Genomic DNA, 26,879 nt, shown 5'->3' on the forward strand with positions numbered 1-26,879 from the left:
ACACACACACTCACGTGCACACACACACACACTCACACACACTCTCACACTCACACACACACACTCTCACACTCACACTCTCACACTCTCACACTCACACACACACACTCTCACACTCACACTCACACACACAGTATACTTAAGAACCATGTAACCAGTAAAATGAAACACCAAGGATCCCAGTACATAAACAAATTCCAGCTCTTGTTTGCCTTGCTCTGCTCTGTAGCTTGCTTTATTCCCTGTTGCTAACATCTTACTATGTTTTTCTTTGTTTGCTCTCTATACAGTGTATCCCTTTTACTTGATGTATCTCTCCTGGCATTTACCTCTGACTCACCTTAAATACCAGACTGATTTGCACTGGTCACAGTGTACTTCCAGAGCTTGAAACTCCTTTTTTCTTCTCCCCCTAAATCTAGTTCTAGACCTTAAGACCCTATGTTAGGCCTATTTCATTCTACAAAAGAAAAGTGGGCTTAAAGTTGAACGAAGTTGAATAAAGCCAAACGTCCTTACTAAATAAACTTAAGTGGTACCTCATTTCCAAGCAAATCATTTCTTAAATAATGGTGATACTTTCTTAACTTGAATTCAAAGTCCTCCATCAAATAGCTCTATGTAGTACAGCTTGGAATTTTTTCCTATGCTTTTCCCAGAAGACTAGTTATTTACATAATCCTCAAATGCTTGATTCTTGCACTTGTGTGTCATTGTCTTCTGTACAATAAACATTTGTAACTATTTCAAAACATCCTTCAGCTCAAGCTCTTTCAATAAGCAATTGAACATACCCTTATGGCAGCAGCCCTGTGGCCTCACCTATTTCAGAGTGCACATACAGGAGTTTGATTTGTATAGAATTTATATTATTACATTGTTATAAGGAGAAGTTTCAAGTGTAAGGCTTATCTCCCCAACTGGACTCTAAGCACTGGAAAGAAATCATGTATCTTGTCTATATATCTTTGAGTTGCTTGAAAACCTAACATATTACTGATCGAAACATAATAAACATCAACAGTCTTGGCTTTGTAAGGAATTATTATTGTTGTTTAGTTGCTAAGTGGTGTCCAACTCTTTTGCAATCCTGTGGACTACAGTCTGCCAGTCTCCTCTGTCCATGGTATTTCCCAAGCCAGAATACTGGAGTGGGTTGCCATTTCTTTCTCCAGGGGATCTTCCTGACCCAGGGATGGAAACTGCAACTCCTACATTGCAGGTGGATTCTCTATTGCTGAACCAATTGGCCTCCTTTTTCATAATTTAATTTTATTTTGAGAACACATTTCTTATTGGTGTATTAAATAAAACTTCTCTGTAGCTAAAGGAGTAAGAACACTGTTTTGCCACCATAAAAAGAAAAATAAAATCTCTCTACATTATGAGTATGAATTCAAATGACAAAGAAATGAGATGTGGAATGAAAATAAAATTTCACCAGAGAGAGATCAAAGCTTTATTTATTCTTTTGAAAATATGGCGATGTGGATATTCAAAGTTACTGTCTGAATTGTTGGTCAACATGAGAGAGATTTATTCTTCTGTTTCACATAGAGTGATACTTGACTTGGGAGCATATATTTTAAACACCATTTTCAAATGGGCAAAGAATATATGTGTTCACTGATGTGTGTACAGCATAAATGCTTAATTATAACACTAGTTATTAGAAAGCTTTATATAATAAGAAAAGGAGCAGAGATCAAACCACACGTTTCTTTTTTGTATCTGTGAGTCTGTTTCTTTTTTGTATATAAATTCATTTGTATTATTTTTTATATTCCACATATAAGTGATATCATATAATATTTGTCTTTGACTTACTTCACTAAATATAGTATTCTCTAGGCCCTTCCATTTTGCTGCTAACGGCAATATCTCATTCTTTTTTATGCCTGAGTAATATTCCATTGTATATGTATACCACATCTTAATCCAGTTATCTATTGATAAAAATACGGAGTGCTTCACAAATTTGCATGTCATCTTTGCACAGGGGCCAAGCTAATTTTTTCTGTCTATAGTTTTCCTATTTTAATATATGTCCTTTCAAAGCAAGCACTAATTAGTGTTTGTTTTTAAATTTTCAGATGGTTTCTGTCAATGTTGCTTTGATTATTTCCTACAAAAGAGGAAAAGTATAGGTTATTGCTAGATATAACTAGAGATACTACTTGCACTGTAGATATGGCAGAATTGCTGTCCTCTTCCAAATTTCTTACCCTAAGAAAGTGGGCAACAAAGCAATGAGAAATAAGCATCTGCTTATTTCAAACATGCACAAGCTCATTTACATGCTAGGACATCTGTGTAATATATAAATGAAAGTATAGGGTCTTGCTTCTGGGCTTTGAGAAAAGCAATGCCATTATTGGAGTAAAGTTTCATTTCATTTGTTTTAAGAAACTTTACTTGATTTTATTCTTATAAAACTAATTAGTCTTTGTTCTGAGCATTGGAGTAAAATGTAAAGTTTGAAAAAAGAGATTATCCAGGCTCTCTCCCAGAAGCTTTCACTATCAATATAGTATTAGATATGTTTATTACAAACTTTCTAAGCAGACTTTTCTTAGTTTTGATCATATATGTGTAGTGATTTACTCAATTAATTTTACAAGTTGTTTATAAAATTGGTTTTATCTCTTGATTCTTCATCTTACATAAATTTCATCATAAATAATATTATCTTACATAATTTTCACTGTGCTTGAGTTAATGTTGTTAAATCTGAGTGATTTAATTCTTTCATCATAGGCTAACTCTTCCCTATTAATTTCTTTTATTCAACTGACTTTTGTCTAATGCACTCAGTTGTAGAAAATTTCAAAATATAATATGATGCAGTATTTATATAAAATTCAGCAGCAGTATTATTATAAGAAATTATGTTTCTTATTTCTATAGCATCTCTTTCATATTCATTAAATGTGCAGAGATGATGACCATGCATTTATGTAATTTTGACCTATTACAACATGCCAGTGAAATTGTTTTTTAAGATATTTCATGACATTCATAATCAATTTTACTCAAATTTAGGATATTGATTTTGCTAAAGAACATTGTATTTTACTTTATTTGTGCTCCTGTCTGTCTCTTAAATGAGATTGCTCATATGTTCTTTCTTGACTGATGTATATCTTAGTTTCCATAACAGATTAGAACTAACTAAAGTTTTAGTAAATTAATTAATTAGTGTATTTTTGTAACTTTTATTATGTTTGTTTGAATGTATCTACAAAGCCTCTAAAACATCTGAAAAATATGTTTGGCTTAAAAAGTAGACAATATTTGTTGGCATGGCAGTTTTCTAAAGATAAGCTAAATGTTGAAGTTTTTTCTTGGATACTTTTAATTTTGCTAGTGTAGTTTTCAGCTACTTGTCAGCTAAAACCTTCAACTAAGATAATATTGTATTTATTCGGATTGTTTGACTCAAGTGTATACTTCAGAAAACTTCCATAGAAATGTTCCTTCTTTAACACCATCCTTCAAGAAAAATGATTCTGTTTAGAGATCTTCCCCCACTTTATTGGTTAATCACATATTTATTTGTTGCAACACTTTCTTAAAAATACTCAAATTGTTTTTTGCTTTGTTTTAGTCACATTCATTTATTTTTATCACATTCATTAGTATAAAAAGGCTTACATAGGAGATGGTTATAAAAACTTATCCTCTTCATCAGTTTCCTGTGGATCCATTTTCCATAGAGGAGAAGCAAATTATAAAAATTAATTCCAGGCTATATGCCAGCTTTTGGATTGAAATCAATTAACACACAGAAAGAAACAGCTGATGGTCTGGACTAGATTGTTTGATTTTGTTGTCGATAATGTCATTCATTTTGTTTTGCTTTCTGGAAGAAAACTAAAAGTTGTGATGACTAGTCCTTCAAGAACTTCAGATTTCCAAAGATCCCGGCATATTGCCTGCTTTTTTATTGCTACAGTTCTATTCTCCCTGTGCCCGCAGGTGTAAATGACATGAAAAATAATGAGAGGGAAGATTAGGTGTCAGAGAAGGAAGAGATTTGATTTGCACACGGGAAAACAGATGGGCAAAGATGAAATTAAGTGGTTAGAAAATTGAAGCTGTGTTACAAAATATTATAAGGAGTTACGAATTTTAAGTCATGTGAAATACACTATAGGTATAGCACACATAATAGACATACTATCTAGCTAGCAAGGATGATTTTAATTTTATCAAGTTATATCCCAAAGAGAATCTTAGGAAAACTTTAAGAGTGGAAATCACAACTAAAATAATCCATGGTGCTATTCCAATACCATAAAAACATGCATCTGACTTGATTGATTTTGTACAAGGAACAAGCCATTGCACATTTCCTCCTACTTTCCCTTAATCCCAAACAAGCCCCACCTCCAGTTGGACTGATGGTACCCATTCCAAACTGGAGCCTGATTTGGCGACTTCTTGGCTCTTTGTCGAATTTTCTTTCTTCCCTCTCAAGAGATCTAATGTAAGGTGTCTTCATCTAAGTTTTTCTGCTGGCATTTCTTATAGTCATGAAGGTATACCTCTGATAATCCTTTTCTGTAAGTACACATAAATTCTTTGTAACACCTCTGTACCCTTTCTGTTCTCCATTTTCTGGCAGGTATCTTAGGAAATCACTCCCACTATAAATTATTATAAAATACCTGGATTATGATTGAAAGATAAGACTACTTTTCATGTAAATCATGTTAATAAATACTCATTACGCTTTCCTCCAGACTTCTCTTCCTACCACACCCTGTTTCTTGATTAATGGTACCAAGAGATGCCCAATTAATTTCTCCATCTCTGAGACCAGTAAAGGGGAAATCATAAAGGTTCATTCCTCCCTCACCCCAATGATAATAACTAGTAACTGAAACCAAATGTCTATCTCTTTATCACTTCTCATATCTGACCACTTTTCCCCTTCCTCAGAATACTGGATTATTAACTTAAGTCAGGTTTTCATCTCTTGTTTCCACCATTTCAATATTTTTTAATTGATCCTGCATCTTTTGTCACCCCTTTCTTATCTATCCTTAAGATTGTCATCAGGGTAAGATTTTAAGTTGCTAATCAGATCATGCCATACTTTTACATACAATTCATCGTTAACTTCTTATTCCCCTAAACTTAAACCCCATCTTCTTGGCATGGCACTTGAAGGCTACAATAATTGAGTTTCTGCCTGCCTGTCCAGGCTTATTAGAATCCACTCTACATCACACTCTGTGTTGTAGCCATCTCAGAATTCATCATGCCGGTTTGCCCCTTCACAGATGTTTTCTCTGCATTTAACAGACTTCTTACTCTCAGGCCTTGCTTTCCTTGCCTAAGCAATTATATCTAAGATTAATATCTAAGATTAATATAACACTACTTGTTATTTGTTTTAATGTTTCCCTTTCTACTTACTAATGTTACATTCTATCATTTTTAATTGCAATTATATACCCTTACAATTATATTCTGGGGTAAATAGGCTCTTGTGAGCTAGCCTAGAAATCTTACTATTATTTGTAAAGTGTTTCAATTAAAACAAAAGCCACAAGTTCCAAATGACTGACTGGAAAGCAAATATTTGGAACATAACCTATTGTAATTTCATTCCCACTGGTTATAACACCAAATGAAGAAACAAGATCAAACCTCAGAGGAAGACTTGCTTGGTTGTTAAAACATGTTTCTAGTGATGTAGGCATGAGAGAATAAAGAAAGGTATGTTTCTGTTTAACATTAAATGCCAGATGCTATTTATACACAATAAAAATTCTGGAAACAACAGAGTTTAGCTCTAAGTTTAAAAATGAACTACTAGGGAATTAAGCTCTTAGCTGAATAATGGATGGCAAATAGTAGAGTTGAGTTTCTTACTGTCTGAGTGGGAGATTATAGATAAGTAAGAGGAGAAGTATGTTTAGGGGGCCAGTAAACACACACATACACATACATATGCACACAGGATAGTATACATAAACATATTATCTTGCTTTGTCAGCTGAGAGAGCTTAGAAGACAATGACACCCCAGTAGCAAGCACAGAATGCACCTGTGTCTTGGTTTCTAATACCCTTCTCCAATTAAAGAAACCAAGGACAATTAGAGAAATGCTTGATGGCCTGATTCTAGGGCTTGGCAGAAAACATACAAGATTATCTTGGAGCATCTTGATATGCTGGAAAGTAAAGAAGTACTCAAAATACAGACCAAACACATGTCATTGATGGTTGTATGTCAAACAGACATACGAGTCAACTGAGAAGTCCAAAACTGGAACAATTTGACCAACAAAATATATAAAGTAGAGTGGATTATAACCCAAAGTATAAAACAAACGCCAATTAGTCCATGATGATATAAATGATCGAATAAAGAAAAAAAAGTGAAAGCATAGACAAATCTCTTGTGCAGTAGAATCCCAAATAATTAGTGTAGATATTTAGCCATCAAGGAAGAGGAACATAACTGCCACTCCATTCCAGGCTGTGCCTTGTGACTTTCTTCCAGAGTATAATGTGGAAAGGAGGGAAAAAAGTAAATCACACAGTAGATAAACCTGACAGATATTCGTTTAGCCAAGTGAGAAGGTTTATACTAGTAATGATACATTGTGTTGATAATATATACCTTTGTTATGGTGTAATAAGGATAGCTGTTTACCTCTGTGATCTTCCTCCTAAACCCTATAACATTAGCTTGATCATGAGGAAACTTCAGACAATTCCCAGTGAAAGACATTCTGCAGATATCTGACCAATATTCAAAACTGTCAGGGTCGTCTAAAACAAGGAACATCTGAAACTGTTACAGTATAGAAGATCTAAAAAAAATATGATGACCAAATATAATGTGGTGTTGGGAATGAGATCCTGGAACAGAAATGGGCATTCAGTAAAAACTAAGAGAATATGAATTATCTGTGAACTTTAGTAGATCATTTGTATCAATATTGGTTCCCTTATTTTAACAAATATATGATGCCAACAGGGCGTTAATAATACAAGAAATAGTGAAAGTCTCTTGATTGCAAATTCTATGTATTTTCAATGAAAATATTTTATACATCCCTCTTGTATTTTTTGCATAAAAATAGTGACTTTATATTGTGTTTTTGCATAAAGGACCTTGTATCATATACGGTTAAATCTTTCATCCTTTGGGGAAAAAAATTGCATTGGTTTCAGCTGGCACATCCCATTGCTAGTGTTCACACACAGAATGCTCTTTTATGTGATTCTTTTTTACTGGCTCTTGACCATGATTCTCTGCATATTTAATGTTCTTGGACTATCCTTCTGATACATTTTAGTGAACAGACACCATTATCTATCTCTCTCAAGTATTTTTTTTTAATCACATATTAAGATTACCTTTACCATGCCCACCTGAACCAATATGTTGTGCCTTGGGATGACAGCTCTGAATGGGAGGTTGTGAAATAATTCAGTTGAAATATAACAATTTAAATTTTTCAGCATTTATAGTCTTTCCTATATGTAGAGTCTAGTCATCACAGGCTATTTACTTTAAAGCAGTAATATGACTTTTTTTCTTGTTACATTATTTAAAACATTTGCAACATAGATTGACAAAGAACAAAACAAATCACTACTCTATTAAGTAGCAAGAGTGTGTGAATGGCCTCAAGGGGAATTTGAAAATCTTGACATAATGAGATATAAAGTATAATTGATTGGTAGGGAGCCAAGACTGATGCCCTCACTACCATGACATTTAGGTTGGAAGACATCTGTAGTTTCCTTCCATCTGACTCAACATATGGGCATGGTAAAAGATTTGTGCACATGGTGTGTATGTGTGTGTGTGTTTGTATAAACTAGACTGTCTAGCATACTGAATGCAATTCTTTATTAGAAATGTTGTGCATAACATTTTAAAAGCAGTATGTGTTTTACTGATATACATTCAGAATGCTTAAAATGTGAGCTGGGGGCCACCATCCCAAACTGGATTTGAGAGATACCCTTAGAACCATCTAATCAACCTTTAAGTTAGCATCATTTTTTTTATCTGTCATCACTTGTTTATATTTAGTGAAAGTGTTAGTCACTCAGTCCTGTCTGACTTTTTGCAACCTCCTGGGCTGTAGCCTGCCAGTCTCCTCTGTCCATGGAATTCTCCAGGCAAGAATACTTGAGTGGGTTGCCATTCCCTTCTCCAGGGGATCTTCCTGACCCAGGGATTGAAACTCGGTCTCCTACACTGCAGGCAGATTCTTACTGTGTTTATTTAGAGTGGTCACTTCTTATGGTTATCATCATATCCAGTTAATAAGGGATGTGATTGAAATTCTATACATGTCTTGCTACCAATACCCTTTTTAGTCTCTCTCTCCTGGAGAGGACTATCTTCCCCTTTATCACCCTTAGCCTTACCAGGCAGAGGCACTATGCCCTCCAGGTAAGGTCACTAACCAAAACCTTATGTTTGCACCCTGTTTTTTAAACGTTGATCCTCCTACTCACATCCGTATTCTGCCCTAGGTATGTCATCTCTAGTCCTCCTGTTCTGAGGATCTATTATTTCTAGTATCCTCCTGTCCATTTAATCCTAGCTAGTCCTCTGGTGGTGGTAATGGTTTAGTTGATAAGTCATGTCCAGCTCTTGCATCCCATGGACTGTAGCCTGACAGACTCCTCTGTCCATGGGATTTCCCAGGCAAGAATATTGGAGTGGGTTGCCATTTCCTTCTCCAAAGGATCTTCCTGACCCAGGATTCGAACCCAGATCTCCTGCACTGTAGTCAGATTCTTTACTGACTGAGCCACCAGGGAAGCCTTAGTCCTCTACTCATCTAGTAGAAGCAAGTCCTCTACTCATTTTCTGCTCAGAAACCTCAGAGATTTGGGGGAAGATACTCTAATCCCACAGGATATTGAAGAAGAAAGTGGAAAACTGGGATTTGCCCTTCAAAACAAAAGCATGCGAGTGTCAACTCCAAGTTTGCAAGAAATGGGAGAAAGAAGACACACTGGCTGCAGAAATGCAGAGAAAAGACTATTCATGGATTAGAACCACACTGCATGAGAGAGATCATCCCCAGGATATAAGAAGAGCAGAGGAGTAGATGTTATTTCCGAATTTAATCTTAAAAGGTACCTTGCCCCTTTGTTAAAATGTAGATTCAGACACCCTACCCTAAATTCAGCAAATCATAATCCTGTGAGGAAGGGGTCTAGAAATCTGATTTTTAAAGTTCCAGAGTGTTACTTAAGATTGGTTAATTTTGAAGAACCCTGGATAAATTGATGGTAAGGTCACAGAGACATAAAATGTCAAGAGAACTAGTGAACAGGAAGAATGGTCTTCCTCATCCCACAATATGGGATAATTAGGCTAAAAGCAGGGGTGAGCGCAGAGCCCTAATGCACAGAGTGCTGTGGCTTCCTTAATGAGCCTGCATTAACTCTGCCGGCTGCAAATACTTCTCAGTAAAATAGAAGTAAAAAGGCTTTTACAATAAGACTACCAAGATTTTGTTAAATATGTTTAACCATTAAGGAAAACATGTGGGATGTTTACTTCATCTGAAGCAATCATTTGCTATTAGTATTTAGCCATAACTTTTTTCTCTTTTTTTGTTCAAAGTTTCTCAACCTGTGGCAGGGGACTTGAAAATATTGTTTGAATGGCATACAGAGCAATCACAAGATTTCCATCAACTTTAGAAGAAAGTCAATAATTTATGCTTTACAGATTATCAATATATTTTCAGAGAATCATCCTAGACTCCTGTTCCTTACTGGTAAAATTGAAAGTACAATTTACCTAAACATTTTTTATAAAAATAATACATATTTCATAATATTAGTACTAAAATGTCTCATACCAATGGTATGTAAAGTTGCTGTCCCTATTTTAACCTAAAGACTAGCACTAGAGGAAAATAATTTGCTTATTCATCATGTTTTATTGATTTTTTTTCAATTGGATTTATAATTTGAATGATTGAAAGAGAGAAGTGTGGACAAGAGCAATTCATAATTAAAGAACTTTTTATAACTTGTTTTGTAGTATCTACTGATTTGATTACTGCTTCTCCAATAAAGATTCTATTTCTCATTCAGTGTACACAAAGATTAATTATAATCAAAGCATTTTTATCATCTTATTCTTTAAAATGTTGATACTTTTCTTAGTAAAAAAAATGAATAGCTGTTTGAAATTTAAAAATAGCATTTTATGGAGAATAGGGGACAAATGAATCAGTATATCAAAATGTTTTTTCTTTTTATGAAAAGATGATTTAATTTTTAACACTCAATTCAGAAAATTCACAAAGGGATAAGCAGAAGGGAGGTTTGTGTCTGTTCTACTGGTTACTAAAAAAATATTTACTTCCACATATTTTCTTTAGGCACATAATTAACAGTCTATTTAGTCTAATCCCTTTGAAAATTTGTTAACAACTATATTCTTTGTTTCATCCCTCAGTGATACTTAAAAGTAAAATATCTTTTTTAACTCAGCGCATAAATGAGAAATCCCTTGATTATTCAGTATTTTCATCATTTCCTTGAGTAGGACTGAGAAATGTTATTTGCTAAGAGAAAATTCAAGGTTCTAGAAGACTCTTGGAATGGAACTGTCTTTTAACACAAACCTGCTGTCCCAAGAAGACTCAAAAAGGCATCAACATCTGCAACAATTGTTATTAAATATTCCTTCACTGATTCTCTCCTAATTTAAGATATTTTTTATTTTATATTAGAGTATAATTAACAATGTGTTAGTTTCAGGTATATAGCAAGATTCAGTTATACACACACATGTATCTATTTTTTTTTTCAAATTCTTTTCCTGTTTAGCTTATTACAGAATATTGAGTAGAGTTCCCTGTGCCTTTGTCCTTGTTGGTTTTCTATTTTAAATATGACCATGCATACATGTTGGGCTTCCCTGGTGACTTAGACTGTAAAGGATCTGCCTGTGATGTAGGAGACTGGGATTTGATCCCTGGGTTAGGAAGATCCCCTAGAGAAGGGAATGGCAACCCACTCCAGTATTCTTGCCTGGAGAATTCCATGGCCAGAGGAGCCTGATCAGGTACAGTCCATGGGGTTGTGAAGAGTTGGACAGGATTGAGCAACTAACATGCACACATACATGTCAGTCCCAAATTCCCAATCTCTCCCTCTTACTGGCTTTTTCCATATGGTAGCCATAAGTTCAGTTCCTAAGTCTTTGAGTCTGTGTCTGTTTTGTAAATAAGTTCATGTGTATCTTTTTTTTTTTTTTAGGTGCTGCATTTAAGTGATGTATTTATGTCTCTTTCTGACTTACTTCTCTTACCTCTGACTTACTATACTACTTCACTTGGCATAATAATCTCCAGGTCCATCCATATTGCTGCAGATGACACTATTTCAAAATGTTTGTAATGACCAAATAATATTCCATTGTATATATGTACAACATCTTCTTTATCCATTCATCTGTTGATGGACATCTAGGTTGCTTCCATGTCTTGGCTACTATAAACAGCATTACAGTGAATATTTTGGGTGCATGTATCATATTGAACCATTTTTTTTTTCTGTATGTATGCCCAGGAGTGTGATTGCTGGATAATATGGTAGCTCAATTTTTATATTTTTAGGGAAACTCCATACTGTTTTCCATAGTGGCTATACCAATTTACATTCCTACCAATAGTGTTGGAGGAAACCCTTTCCTCTACATCATCTCCAGCATTTAGTTTTTGTAGACTTCTTGGTGGTGGACATTCTAACTGGTATGAAATGATATCTCATTGTAGTTTTGATTTGCATTTCTCTAATAATTAGTGATATTGAACATTTTTTTCATGTGCCTCTTGGCCGTCTGTATGTCTTCTTTGAAGAAATATACATGACACAAATAAAATGATAGAAACATTTTCCAGATGGTGGTGAAGGCTATCATAACTCAAAATACACTTGTCTTAAATTGCAATTTTATATGTAATTTTATAATTATACATACTATGATGCATTTAAATGTCTAAGTAGAGGAAGGGTGCATTATTAACAATAAATTTTATGTTTAGGCAAGTTAAACATTTGTGATTTTGATTGATTCATATTTTATGTACAACAACAATACATCATTAAACAATGGACTGTAGAAGAAAAATGTGAGGATAATTTGAGTATTTCAGTAGGTAAGTGCTTTGGTCACATGTCTGTAGGGTGATTCCAAGATAAATACCCAGTTTCTTAATGAAATTCTAAATGAACCTTTAAAGTCTGAAAAGAAAAATAGCATCAAAAGGTATCCAATCCAATAATTTTACTGGTTTCCCATTTATGTTGTGAACTGACTTTTGGGGAAAGAATTTCATACTTCCTGCCTTCTTTTGCTCAGGTCATCTCCATACCTCAACCTACTAGGGTGCTAAAACCTATGTAAATTTACATGTATGGCAAAACCACTACAATATTGTAAAGTAATTAGCCTCCAACTAATAAAAATAAATGAAAAAAAAAAGACTAAAAAAAAAAAACAAAACAGGTTTGGTGGTAACAAAAGTTAGCTCCTAATTTGCAAAATCCAGTAGGTTCTCTGTGGTCTCATCTCCCTTGTCCTCTGTAGCATTGTTGCTGCTGATTCAGGTCTTGAAATGTTCTCTTCTTTTGTGTACATGGTATTAATATTTCCCTCAGTCTGATTTCATCTGCTCAGTCCTCTCCGGAGTTTTAGTCAATGTTCTCTTTTCTCCTTATTTGATAATCCTCTTTTTTAAAAAAATGTAGCCTAGCTGATTTGCAATATTGTGTTAGTTTCAGGTGTAAAGCGAACATATAGTCCTCTTATACAATCACACATATGGTCATGGTCCGTATGCTAGGGACCCCTAAAACTCCACCACCAGGCTCCAAACTCTTCCCTGCTTTCTTGGCATTTCATTTCCTTCCCATTCCTGCATAGAACATTCAGGCATTTCAAGTACCAGATGATCCAAGCAAATGTGTTACGTTACCCACTATACTCTGCACAGCCACACTATTTCGATTCCTGAATAATTTGTGTCTCTTTAATGGCATCAACATCCATCTATGTCTTTAAGAATTCCCATAATGTTCTTTTAGATTTCCGCCTCCCTTACACTACATTAGATTTGTCATAAATTCCAATTAATTCCCACTCCAGAATATCTCAAGGTATGAAGACCAAGTGTCAGGGTAAAATATGTCAGTTAGAATGGGTAATAGTGGTAGAAAAGGAAAAGGAGGAGACAGATTAGACACAATTCTCTTTCTATTCCACCATCCCTCCTTGGTTAAAATTCAAGTATGTCTCCATATTTCTTACTGAATAATATTGAAAACTGTTAATGAGGCATGATCTTATCCAATTATTTTCCTAAATGCCCTACATTTTTCCCCTGCTGAATGTCATTTTATTCATGAATACATCTTCTACTTTTATACTACGGTGCCTTTGTTAATTCCACTTTCTTTCTCTGCAATGTCTTTCTACTTTATTTTCTTCTGGAAACTCCACCTGTCTCCACTAATTCTTTCCCTGGAGCCTCCTGTGACAGCCCACAAGTACCATTACCTCTTCTGTGCTTCCGGGACTTTTGCTGGTCTCTTGTAGTCCCTTCTTCACTCTACAAAGCTTCCTTCCCCATCTGTCTATCTGCAAGCTTTGACCTCTTCAAGGGTGGAGACTGTTAGACACTTAGCATATATTCATCCAGATAACTGATATTAAATGATAAGTAAGTGACTGATTTCCTTAAAGAATATTCACATTATGTAATTGTAGGGGATATTAATTGGTTCTTTGAATTATTTTATATCAATAATGACCACATCACATTTTCTCATGTTTAGTCCCAGTTACTTATTTTCCTACTTCTTGTAGCATAATCTGAGTATGACATTTGGTGCTCATTAAATCACACAGGGGCTTCCCCAGTAGCCCAGCAGGTAACAAATCCACCTGTGATGCAGGAGACACAGGAGAGGCGGGTTCAATTCCTGGGTTTGGAAGATCCTCTGGAGAAGAAAATGGCAGCCTATTCCAGTATCCTTTGCTGAAAAATCCCATGGACATGGGAGCCTGGCAGGCTTCAGTTAGTGTCTCAAAGAGTCAGACATGACTGAATGACTAAGCATGCATAGTCACATAGATCATAACAAATAGAAAAGGCTCAAAAAGGAAAACTTCACTGGGAATGTGGTCATAAGGGAGACTCCGTGCTTATATTCAGTCAGGCTCTTAGAGCTGTAATGCTAACAGTAAGAGTAAGCTAAGAGTATTTGCTCATTCAGTCAAAAAATACTTACTGAGAACCTGAAACAGGTATAATATGCACATATAAATCAAAATGATTTATCTTGTAAAATGTCTTTCCTAGTATTTAGTTAATAACTTCTAAACAGGGAACAATCTTCTATTGCTAACACAGGAACGGAGTGAGTGCCAAGCAGGTGAATGGAGAGCAGGACTCCACTGTTGCATGCTCCTGGAGCACTTTATAGGACTCCATGGGCAATTCTGGTCTCCTTTTTTCCTTTGAAGATCCTCTCTGTGAATCCAGTCATTTAAATCCAACCCTATAACACTCCTGGGAAGGGAGGGCAAATAGGAGAGAAATACCCTTCAAACCGAAGCTCACACCCTCTAGAGACACCTGAGATAGGAAAGAAAGGAGATAATTACCTACTTCTCTGTTCTACCTAAGCCCATTTGAATGAAGTGGGAAGAAAGAATCATTTTTACATTACTATACAAAGATGAATCATTTCCTACTTTCTTTTGTAACTGTGATGGAAGCAGCAAGGAGCTGAGTCTAATGAGAAAGATGGCTGGTCCACATCCCAGAAGATCTCAGTTCCAATACTGTGGCCTTAGGCAAGTCTAAGTCTCTTCTCTAGGATCTGAAGGCTCTCACAGTTTCTTTGTATAATGATGCAATGCATATGGTATCCCAGAAAGCACATCCCTACTCTTATGAGTTTTGTTTGCCAGCTAATTACAAGAAAGGTTACCAAGGGTACCATGAAACATCATGGGACAATTTCTACACTGACTCAAAGAAGTGGTAGTTTGAAAGGAGATCATTTCATTTGTAGACAAAAAGAAGATAGAGGATTTTTACTCAAAAATACTGTTACTAACTATTGTGCTTTAGATAAAGGATTTGCTGTATCACCACGAAACGATGTGCAACTTCTTTGGATGCAAATTAGGATTTTTAAATGTAAAAATTTTATAATATATATAAATTTAAAGCACTCTAAGCAACCAGCATATAAATGATTTTTGAGTGTAATGTATAGATAAGGCCATACTTTTTAAGTGCTTAACTTAATTAAGTTATAAAGTAAACATAGGAAGATATAATAAGCTTCACAATGAACAACAGTTTACAAATCTTATTTTAGCAATTCATCTTTAGCGATGATACAAAAGATGAAGTCCCTTGTTATAAATACTCGAGAAGGGACTGGAATCCACAGTTATTTCCCTTCAAGTGCTATATTGTTAGAGTTTTATTGACCCTGCCTTTCATAGACTTAAAAGCTCTTGTGCCATATTCAGGGAAGCAAGTCAGCTGCAGCCTTCACATCTCATATTGGAGTATATCTTCAAGCTAGATGTATGAACAATAAACAATTGGCTGAGAAAAAAAGGAAAGGGAACCAAATGTGTTGTTGGGAACAATATATTCATAAAAATGGTAGAGGAGGATAAAGCCAACAACTGTTAAAAATCAACTGATCACACTGCTTTCTATATGGGCACAGCTGGAGTGCATGCTAAGATAGAAGTCAACTCAATTCTTAAATGTGAATTCAGCCTAATTCTGAAGAAGTCTTCAGTAGCGATTTGAGACATAGTTATTACACAACATCACCAATTATAATTGCTTTCACACTGCTATCCTGTACTTTTTTTTCCCCCAAAATCCTTACCAATTTCCAGAGGCCAGGGTTGGGATAAGTGGATGTACAACCAGATGCATTTCAATTTCATTTGCGGAGTAATACTGAACTATTTCCTATCTGAGAAGTTTCCTCTAGACTATAAAAGCACAGAAATGGTATATATAGTGTATTCCAAGGTTCATTTACTTCTTTAGGATGCAGCAATATACAGAATTCTCCAAAAGAAAAAGACCCATAGTTGAATATGGGGATAAGTCACTGCAGAGTTAGCTGAGATGTTTGATTTTGAAAAGCCCATAATACCTTTAGTTGTTTTGCTGGATATAGTGCAGATATTTTGGAATAGTAAGCTTCACTTTGCCAGGTTCAAAATGTTCACTGGCATAATTTGTGATCTGGAGCTTGCTGAATGCATGTAAGAGCTGAGACAAATTGGCAGAGAGAAGATATTGGCAAAATTTTGATATGCAATTCCTAGAAACTGAAGAGCTGTGTGACTAGTATACAGAATGATTTTTGATCATAATGTTTTCGTACCAGACTGAGTCATTTAGCATCTATTCCCTCAATTTATCTGTAAAGAAATTAAGGCTCAAAGAAATTAAGTGACTTGTCTGAAGTCAAATGGGTTCAGAATCAGAATGTAATCTAAATTTTCAGATTAAAAACCAAGTACTATTAATATTTTGAGCATCTTACCTACTGCATGCCAAGTCACTTCAGTCTTGTCTTCTCTTTCCAATCCTTTGGACTGGAGCCTACCAGGCTCCTCTCTCTATGGGATTCTTCAGGCAAGAATACTGGAGTGAGTTACCATGACCTCCTCCAAGGGATCTTCCCAACCCAGGGATCAAACCCAAGTCTCATATGTCCCTCCTTCATTGGCAGGTGGGTTCTTTACCACTAGCGCCACCTGGGAAGCCCTATCTTACCCTCTGCTGTCTCATATCCTACCCCTCTACCTCTCTTCCATGAGCTTAATGCAGTTAGTCAATTTATAAATAATGCTCTGTTCTCATAGCCAGGATATAACTAATGTGAATGAAAACCTATTTGTTGCTGGTGCCAATTCAATTATATCAGTTTTGTTTCAACATGTGGTAGAGTCCACTCTGAATACCATAGTCTCAGGAGGAATACATTTGTGTAGCTATTCTGAAAATGGAGTTTCAGGCATAAATTTGTATGTTCAGTTTATCAAGTAACAAGATGAGAAGGATTTTGCAATATAATGTGAAGATCAGATATTGAATATTTTTTGAAAAAAGGACATTCCAACAATTCAAAATTTATTTCCATGTTAGGCGAGGATTAATGGATTTGTTGCTGATGATATCTGTTTGGAGATCTTTAAACATATTAATAAAAAGAAGTCAATGAAAGTTAAATGATTTTTAAATTGCATTTAGCTGTTATTTTTTAAAACAGTTGATATAAAACTGACCTATTTAAGAAAGGGTGATTTTTGTTTTTCTTCTGAATTTGGTTATATATTTTCAAAATAATACTTTTTAAACTTTGAACTCCCATGAATAATTTAGTCATTTTAATATGAAGCTTTTTTGTCAATGGACATGAACTTGGGTAAACTCTAGGAGATAGTGAGGGACAGGGAGACCTGGTGTGCTGCAGTCCATGGGGTCCCAAAGAGTCAGACACAACTTAGTGACTGAACAATAACAATATGAAGGTTTTTTTTTTTTGAAGCCTTTGACTGTGTGAATCATAACAAACTAGAAAAATTTTAAAGAGATGGGAATAATGGATCACCTTACCTGTCTCCTGACAAACCTGTATACAGGTAAAGAAGCAATAGTTAGCAATGGACATGGCACAACTGACTGGTCCCAAATTGGGAAAGCAGTATATCAAGGCTGTATATTATCGTCCTGCTTATTTAACTTATGTACAGAGTACATCATGTGAAATGTCAGGCTGGATGAATCACAAGCTGAAATCAAGATTGCCTGAAAAATAGCAACAACTTCAGATGTGCAGATGATAACCATGCTAAAGGCAGAAAGTGAAGAGACAGTAAGTAGCCTATTGATGAAGATAAAAGAGGAGAGTGAAAAAGCTGCCTTGAAACTCAACATTCAAAAAACTAAGATCATAGCATCCAGTCCCATCCCTTCATGGCATATAAAAGGGGAATAAGAGGAAGCAGTGACAGATTTTATTTTCTTGTGCTCCAAAAATCAATGCAGATGGTGACTGCAGCCATGAAATTAAAAGATGCTTGCTCTTTGGAAGGAAAGCTATGACAGACCTAGACAGCATATTAAAAAGCAGAGACATTACTTTGCCCTCAAATGTCTGTATGCTCAAAGTGCTGGTTTTTCTAGTGGTCGTGTATGAATGTGAGATTTGGACCAAAAGCAGCTGATTGCCAAAAAACTGATGCTTTCAAACTGTGGTGCTAGAGAAGACTCTTGAGAGTTCCTTGGACTGCAAGCAGAGCAAACCAGTCAATCCTAAAGGAAATCAACACTTAATATTCATTGGAAGGACTAATACTGAAGCTGATGCTCCAATCCTTTGCCCACATTACGCAAAGAGTTGATTCATTGGTAAGAGTTGACTCACTGACACTGGGAAAGATTGAAGGCAAAAGGAGAAGGGGCTGGCAGAGAATGAGATGGATAGATAGCATCACAGACTCAATGAACATGAATTTGAGCAAACTCTGGTATAGTGAAGGACAGGGAAGTCTGGCATGTTGCAGTCCACGGGGTCGCAAAGAGTCAGGCATGACTTAATGACTCAACAACAAGAACAATATGAAATGTGATTATAAAATTAAGGAAATACATATAGAACAGTTGAATTACTCACACAAGAAATGCAAATTTATATTTTGAAGCTGTGAACCTAGTTGATTTAAACAGTTTCTGGTTTGGGTTTTTTTGTATCACTGTTGCAAGATTATTTTGTATTATGTTAGGCTGTGATTGTGTTATTCATAGGAATGAATTGTATAATAATAGTGTGCTGTTGCCATGCAGGTAACCATGACTACTACTATTGTCCCGTCAGTTTTTGCTCTGTGCAGCAGTGGATATTTTTAGTGGTTCTATTATTTTCTCTTTTAAAATTTGGAACCTAAATTATGTCACTTCTATTTTTTTTAAAAATCTTGCATAATTTTATACAGTGTTTCTTCCTTTTAGATATTTAGGTATGGAATACCAGAAAGGAAGCTTGGGCAAGAGTCTTCTAATTTAAACAATAAATGCCTGTCAATGAGACCACTGTCTTCCTTGTTTCCCAGGGTATAATATTTATAGTTCTTCAAATTTCTTTCTACCCTTTCCTCTCACTGTAATCATTAGCTACCTGCTATTGACGTAACTTAGCAGCAACGGCAGCAGCATTCTTTACTATGGGCTTCCCTGGTGACACAGTGGTAAAGAATCTGCCTGCCAATTCAGGAGATGTGGGTTCAATCCCTGAGTCAGGAAGATGCGCTGGAGAAGGAAATGACAACCCATGCCGGTATTCTTTCGTAGGAAATCCCGTATACAGAGGAGCCTGGCAGGCTGCAGTCCATGGGGTCGCAAGAGTCAGAGGGACTTAGCAACTAAACACCAACACCAACACCATTCTTTATTATGAGAGTTCTAAAATCCTCCCCTTCTAGCCCATTCACACAAACATCAAGGCTTCACCATTTATACTGATCATTGAAATACCCTTCTGACTGGGCTTACATCATTCTTCACATTATTTGTGAATTCATCCCGTCTCACTAACCCTTCTGACTCATTTCTTTCTACCTTATCCTGTTCCAGTGCAGCATCTTTTCTATTACAAAAAGTTTTCCCAAACTGGGCATTTCTAATGTCAGATTGTGGAACTCGATGTGAATGTAAAATGAATTATCCATTAAGTGGGGAGCACTATGTGTTTTATGGGGTCTTCCCCTGGCTGGGTACAAAGTGCTGAATGCCAGAGTATTTGGAAACTTTGTAGTATACCTCACAGCTTTTTGGTTGCTGTTGGCATTCTTTTGATAGTTATGAATTTTATCATAAGCAAAATTACAAGGTGAAGGTCAAGGGGGATTGTATAGCTGAAATATTTCTAAGTATGTAGACTGAAGTGCAAATAAACTATTGCTGTTGATTTAGGTGAGCCAATTTATTTTTCTCAGGTAAAAACAAAATACTCAAGTGAATAAAACCCTTCATTAGTGAGATTTTCTACTGAGGAAAAGTTACTTAGTTATTGCAGACATAAAATATGATACCGCTTCTATGAAAGTTACTCATAAATTCTAGAGCCACTGATTCAATCTGAAAGCAGTGTTATGATCAAAGAAATGGAGTCCAGTAATGAAAAGTTATATCAAATAGTTCAAAGTCTTTACTTGGATGTCTTAAAAAGTGTGAAGTGTTTCAAAACATAACACTAATAAATTTCTCCTTTTTTCCCCGAAACTGCCTTCATTGCAGACCTGCAACACTCCTCAGAAACTCACCCCTCCAACCAGCTTTGAGTCTTTTTTATTTTCTTTTCTGCCCCAGATTTTTTATTATGTAAACACACCTGGCAGTTCTCTACAAGGCATAATTATTCTTCTGTAATTTAGGGAACAAAGGGAAAATTGGACTAGGTATTCTCTTTGGCAGGATAGTTTTCAGTCACAAAAGTAACTGTTTCTGCAACTAGATTTTTGATAGACAATTTTATAGCAACGTATACATCATGCTATAATAGAACAGACTGTACTGGAATTTGGCAACAAATCCTTTGGATTTAAAGGGAGTTCAAGAGAAGAGAATTCAGTGCTAGATAAATAATGTTTTATATTGTTGTTGTTACCACACAATCTTAATCTCCCAGATTACGATCTAAAGAGATCTTGTTTTTTAAATTGTTTTAATCTATTAAACCAACATTTGTTTTCTGTTTAATTCCCTGTATTGAGATGCTTTTCATCATGGATACATTTCATTTTTAAGACACTTTATATTTTATATGGTCACACATAGGAAAATATCCAGCAGAATGTACAACAAATTTATATAAATCAGGTGCAATCTACTCATTTTCATCATTGTGAAGGACCAGTATTTTGCTTATCTGATTTTTCAATCTTATATGGAATAATACTTTGAAAAATATAACAAAAATCCATGAAAACAATTAGTGATTATTTTATTTATAATAATTATATAACAAAAATTACATGTGGTTGGATGTCATGGCCATATCAAAATTTCCTGTTACATTCGATGTCTGTATTTACCTTACATAAGATAAGGAACAAAAAGTTCTAAAAACAGTTCTCTACCAGCAAGCTCTGCTTATAGACTCTGCAAGAGGCATCTTTTTCAGGAGAGGCTTCTCAGCTGTTTGATTCAATTGACCTCCTCCATAAATGTAGATATTTTAACTATTTTTTTGATCATGTATATTATTTTCTTATGCACTAACAATGTCACCATAGACCATTAAACACTTCTCTGCGACTGACAAAAGGTATCTTTCTTAATTACCGGGATGACCAGACTTGGCCCCCAGTGGAAACTGGTATCTGCCTCCCTTGTCTTCTGGCTGAGACCTCTTGGGCCGGACCCAGTTTTCACCCTTAGGTGCAACAGCTGTCATTTGGTTAAACTCATTCTGATTTCATTCCAAGCCCCAAGTTGGTTTCTCAGTCTTCACAAGAGGGAGAGGGGAGCTAGGCAGTCTTTGGAGGATGAAGTGGCTTACTGTGGATACAGCGTGATTTTTTTACAGTAGGCTTTTTATACCTGAGTTGGAAGAGGCAAACCTTAATTTATCATTTATGCTAAATGAGCCTCCATTTCTCACTTACAGTTTCCAAAATGTAAAAGGCATTTTTCTAAAGGTCTTTTGTTGTTAGCTTAATTTATGTTTATATTTACTTAAGTCCACAAGGTTGGAATGCTTATTTGATTGGGTTTTCCAGGTTCAGGAAACTCAAGAGGAACTCAGTCTTTCAATGTTTTATATTAAACTATCCATGGTGCAATTAATATATATATATATATAATAAAATAAAATATTATAGTGTTTTTAAAAACTGCAGGGACATAGACAAACATTTAAAAACATTAAAAATTTAGAAAAAGATAGTTTTATAGAAGCAAATAAAAAGAGGCCAGATATTAAGACCAGTTAAAAAGAGAAATCGAAAGAATATAGGCAGTCAGGATGTTGAAGCAAGTTTGCTAATGCATATAAAACTAGTTAATTACCTGTAGAGCAAAAAAATGTCATGTTTTCTAGAGAAAGGAAATCAATTTTATCTCAAATGAAATTCATTTGCATTGCTATGGACAGTAGTCATTTGCTTGTCAGTTCTGTGCAAGGTAACTTCAACTTCTATTGTGGTCTGGTTAATAGAAAATTAATTAAAAGTACATGCCCCTATTGAATGAGAATTTCTTAATAGCTTTCATCTCGCCTACTCTCCATTCTCACCTGTCCCAGATGACCTTAGCCTCTACTTCAGAAATATTGAGACCACCTGGCATACTTTCCCTCCTGCATTTCTGTCTCCTACTTAGTACATGCCTCTCAGAGTTCCACTTAGCCTGAGGTTTTCTTTCTCTTGCAAGTAAATCTTTCTACTCTTTTCATTCCCATTTCTTTCAGTCCATCCCAGGTTTAACCTCTCATTTTTAAGTGTTTTCAACTTTCCTATTCCAATGACTATTTCCTTTTCACCTGTCTTCAAGTTTCTCTCATATTACATGTTTTCACTGCTCTTAGCTCCCTTTCTTTCTGTGAAGACTTTTTTTTCCCTTCATATGCCAGCTGAACTCCTAGATAAGGAGTCCTCATCCTTGCTGCTTCCACAAGGTAATTGTTTATTTTATTACTAAACTTTGGGAGTTTGCGGTTCACCTTTGCTGCCATGTTACTTAAAAAAATCCTTTCTCAAATGTCATCCTCTAGTGTCACAATTCTTTCGTAAATCCTGCAGTATCAGCGTCTCGATTTTCACTTTTCTTTCTTACATCTGTGATTCAGCATTCTCCTGAGGCTTCTCCTTGCCACTCTCTTTGCCTGGTTATTACAGCATTTATTGTCAGGACTCTACCCTTGATTCTCAGTCAATCTCTGAATATGAGTCATACTCATAATTTCATTGTTTTAATACTTGAACCAAAAATATACCTCCAGTTTGAACCTCTCAAATTTTAGTCATTTAATTCCAGTTGCTCCTAAAAGATAAATATTTCTCATGGAAAATTTAATACATCTCAAACACAAACACTGTATCTCTTCACAAATGGAGTTCCTTTTAGGCCAGACTAGTTTCAAAAAATATTAACACATTTTTCCAAATCTCATGGGAAGAAAGACTTTCATTTCCATAAACACAATGTTATCACTGAATCTTATGAGTGTTATTGAATGTTATCTCCCAAATTTGTCATCAGCTTCAAATCTATCACCAAATCCTTATATTAGTGTTATATTTATTATTTTTGTGTATGCACTTGTTTTACTTCCCAGCTAAATTATAAGCCACCTAAACAAAATGATTTTATCTTTTTCTTAAACAGTTCAAGTAACTAATTAGTAATTAAAATATTAATACATTGCATAACTTTATAATCTTCAAAGCATATTATTTTCTAATGTAATCTAATGACTGAAGCTCAGAGAGGTCAAAGGGTGTTGCTAAGTTTCATAGCCTGTAAAGGACAAACAGAAAAGAAAATTGTGTTGCCTGAACTTGCATTCAATGCTTCTTCATAAATATTCATCAACTTCTTAGTCATCTAGAATGATATAACTTAGAAAAAAATTAAGCCCATATTAAACTGTTAATCTAAAGCTGCTGCTACTAATTCTTTCTTAGTATAGAGATTATCTTTTTTTCCTTTTTTAGCATTTAGGTAGCAGGAGAATTCCTGGTATGGGTGGTAGGGTTTGTAGAGTAAAAACAGATGTGGAAAATTGAAAAGCTTCTCTAGAAAATGGGCAACATTCACTTATTGAAAATAGTCTCCACAGAAGCATTTAATAGGATTTTTCACTCTGCTCTGGGAAAGCAGAAGTTTTGTTAAGTGTTATTTGCTTCGTTTCCCACCCAAAACTTTGAGAGCAGATATCCTTGTTGTAAAGGGTTATCTTTACATCTTATAAAACTCCCTCATTTAAGGGCTGCTTTTTTCACCCACCATTAGGGAGCTAAAGTTACTGTGTGTTTCAAACCAGAGTCTAAGGCTACTGAAAGGTCATACAAAATTTACAGTTTTTAATCCCACTTTGGAACACATTTCTTCTATAAAATGTTAGATTTTGATTGCTAAGCTCCTTCACAGGAAAAGTCCAGGATGTTCTGTTGTACAGAGATAATTTATTATTGTGTAAAAGGTTTTGACAGAGTAAAAATATAGTTATTTCAGTATTTTATCCTGAGAGTGATAAGATTTTATCACAGAAAGTTAATTTTAAATTAGTCATGCTCCTGAGAGCAATTAAGACAGAAGAAACAGGTGGGAATTAGAAAAGTTAGTACTCACTATTGAAAAAGCTCTAGCTCATGAGCCACTTACTTAAAAGTGAAGCATTGAATCTCCCTCATTTTCTCATGATGGTGGACAGCTGGCATCTGCACTGTGAGGGCTCCATTAATGTGGAACTTACTTTCCTTTCTTCACTTAAACCTAAGAATCTTGTCAGACTCCATCTAAGACTTTTCTTGTTGTTTTGTTTTAAATTACTTTGTTTTCTTAAAATTCCAAGTTTTGATGAAAATCTAATTTAAATGTCTTTGCTTGTTTGTGCTGTGAATGATTACTGAAGGGCATACAGGTGTGTGGGACAGGGTTTCTATAATTTCCTAAAGGGAAGATTTCTTGATCGGCGGTGCCTCTTTTGAAAATAAGCTTGAGAGTTGCTTCCCTAATTCTTAGATAAGGGCATGGTATCACAGAGATACTTAAGTATTCTTAACATCCACTTTTTGCTCATCAGTGAAAGAGAACATGGGATGCCACATGTGAGTAGAGCAAGGCAAAATTAAATAGAAGAAAACAGTGGCTGGATAGAGAAAGAAAATAGAAGGGGAATCAAGTGTTTTAAATAGTAAGTCATTTTAATCCATATTCATCCATGAGGCAAATTTCATGTACTCTAAGAAAAAAATTAACCTGGTGGGTAAATAAACATACACGCCACAAGCACTGACTTCCACAGATTTTTGTCATCAAGGACAATGAGAGAAGTTGGCCATATCCACACATCAGACTTACAAATCCAGAAATATCAACTGTCGATCACAAAAACAATCATGCAAGAATTTGAGAGGAGTATTTGCTCCTTCATGATTGGTATTCCTTTGCCAATCCTATCACTTTCTTTAATAGCTGAATAGGTAGGTGGTGGCTGCCTTAGGTGTTTTTTCAAATGCAATTTCCAACAGTGAACCGCATAATATGAAGTTCCCCAGTGGGTCTGTCTGTCTCACTAGTGAACTTGATTGGCTCAGTTTGTTCAAATACCCAGCTGAGGAATCTAAAGACTTGTGTTTAAGTCCCTAGTGGGAAAATGTGTTAAGATGATAGAGGTCTTTCCTCATTGAACACAGTAGTCAGTATGTCTTGATAGGAACAGATTATCATTCCTCTGCTTTAAGGAAAAATACCCCAAGAATTCTGTTTTATTGACACAGGAATGAAGTAAGATTATACATGAAGTTCAGCTAAACTAATATTTTAAAAGGTGGAATTTTACATTGATCAGTTCATCTTTACTAATCATTTCAAGGGGCTTCCCTGGTAGCTCAGATGGTAAAAAATCTGCCTGCCATGCAGCTGACCCAGGCTTGATCCCTAGATTGGGAAGGTCGCCTGGAGAAAGAAATGGCTACCCACTCCAGTATTCTGGCCTGGAGAATTCCACGGGCAGAGGGCTATAGTCCATGGGATTGAAAAGAATTGGACCTGATTGAGCAACTAACACTTTCACTTTTTAATCATGTCAGTGTCTGTGGACATTTCATCAAATTTAATAATTTCCCATTAAGAATGTAGTCTTATGCAAGCCTCAGTGTCTCATATCACTAAAGAGAAATACATTTGTTCACACCAGCCACATTCAGGATTCACATACATTTGCATGAGGAACACACAGAAAATCAATCCATGGAGGGCTAAAGTCCTGTATAATGCTTTTTTCATTAATTCTCTTGTATGACCATTCTTGACCCCCACTTTAGCTGCTCCTTCCTTTCAGGCCTCAGCTTGTATACCTAGACTTTTCTTGACTGCAGCATAGGATTGCTCTTGTGTCATTGTTCATCCCACATTTTCCCATGGAATAAAGAAGTTTGAAATGGTGAATAAAGTATAATGAAACTAAGCTGGCATAGGATTCTTAACTTTGTCAAATTGTAGGCAAGACCCTGCCAAGTGGAAGCTGTCTGGAGCTGCACTTTGACCCTTTCTATGTGTCTTCTTATAGCCCATGACATGTCTTTAGATGCTTCATATTTTAGATGAAAATAGTGAAGCCTTCTTTGCCAAGCAGCTGTGATTTTTGCAGAACTCTCATGTCTAATAATATCTCAATTGAGTAGGGGAGATATAGCTTAGCCCTCGTGAAACTAGAGTATGAATAACTTTTATTTGTAGTTGAGAGAAAGCAGGCATGATTTCTTCTCCTAATAGAGCCTATCCCATAATCTCCTTTACAGTATTTGACAGTCACTTATTTTCGGTGACAATATTGAGTGCGGGAGTTATGTTTCACTGCTTAGCTTTTGATAGTTTATTGTTATGGAGTTTTAGCCTCTCTCTCCCAAATTAACTAATAATTTAGCATACTAGCTTATGGTTACCCTTCCTTTTACATATCATGACACCGATAGATGATAATACATATGGGGTAAAAATGTGACTGTCGCTAAGGCTCTGTCTACTCCAAAATCTGAACAGTCACTCTGCCTTCACACATGGTCAGCTGTTCATTTACAAGCAG

General features: G+C 35.5%; 1 protein-coding gene and 1 non-coding gene across 2 annotated transcripts in view; one reads left to right on the forward strand and one right to left on the reverse strand.

Moving 5' to 3' along the window:
- The window catches only part of ZNF804B (zinc finger protein 804B), a 513,851-nt gene that overhangs the window by 223,952 nt on the left and 263,020 nt on the right, over nucleotides 1-26,879 (forward strand). The gene's annotated exons all lie outside the window — the stretch shown is intronic.
- On the reverse strand, nucleotides 1,955-2,065 carry LOC122438990. The gene has a single exon (XR_006268733.1). It is a non-coding gene; the product is annotated as a U6 spliceosomal RNA (small nuclear RNA).

This window comes from Cervus canadensis, chromosome 3 (genome assembly GCF_019320065.1).
Source record: "Cervus canadensis isolate Bull #8, Minnesota chromosome 3, ASM1932006v1, whole genome shotgun sequence".
In the NCBI taxonomy this organism is placed as follows: Eukaryota; Metazoa; Chordata; class Mammalia; order Artiodactyla; family Cervidae; genus Cervus; species Cervus canadensis.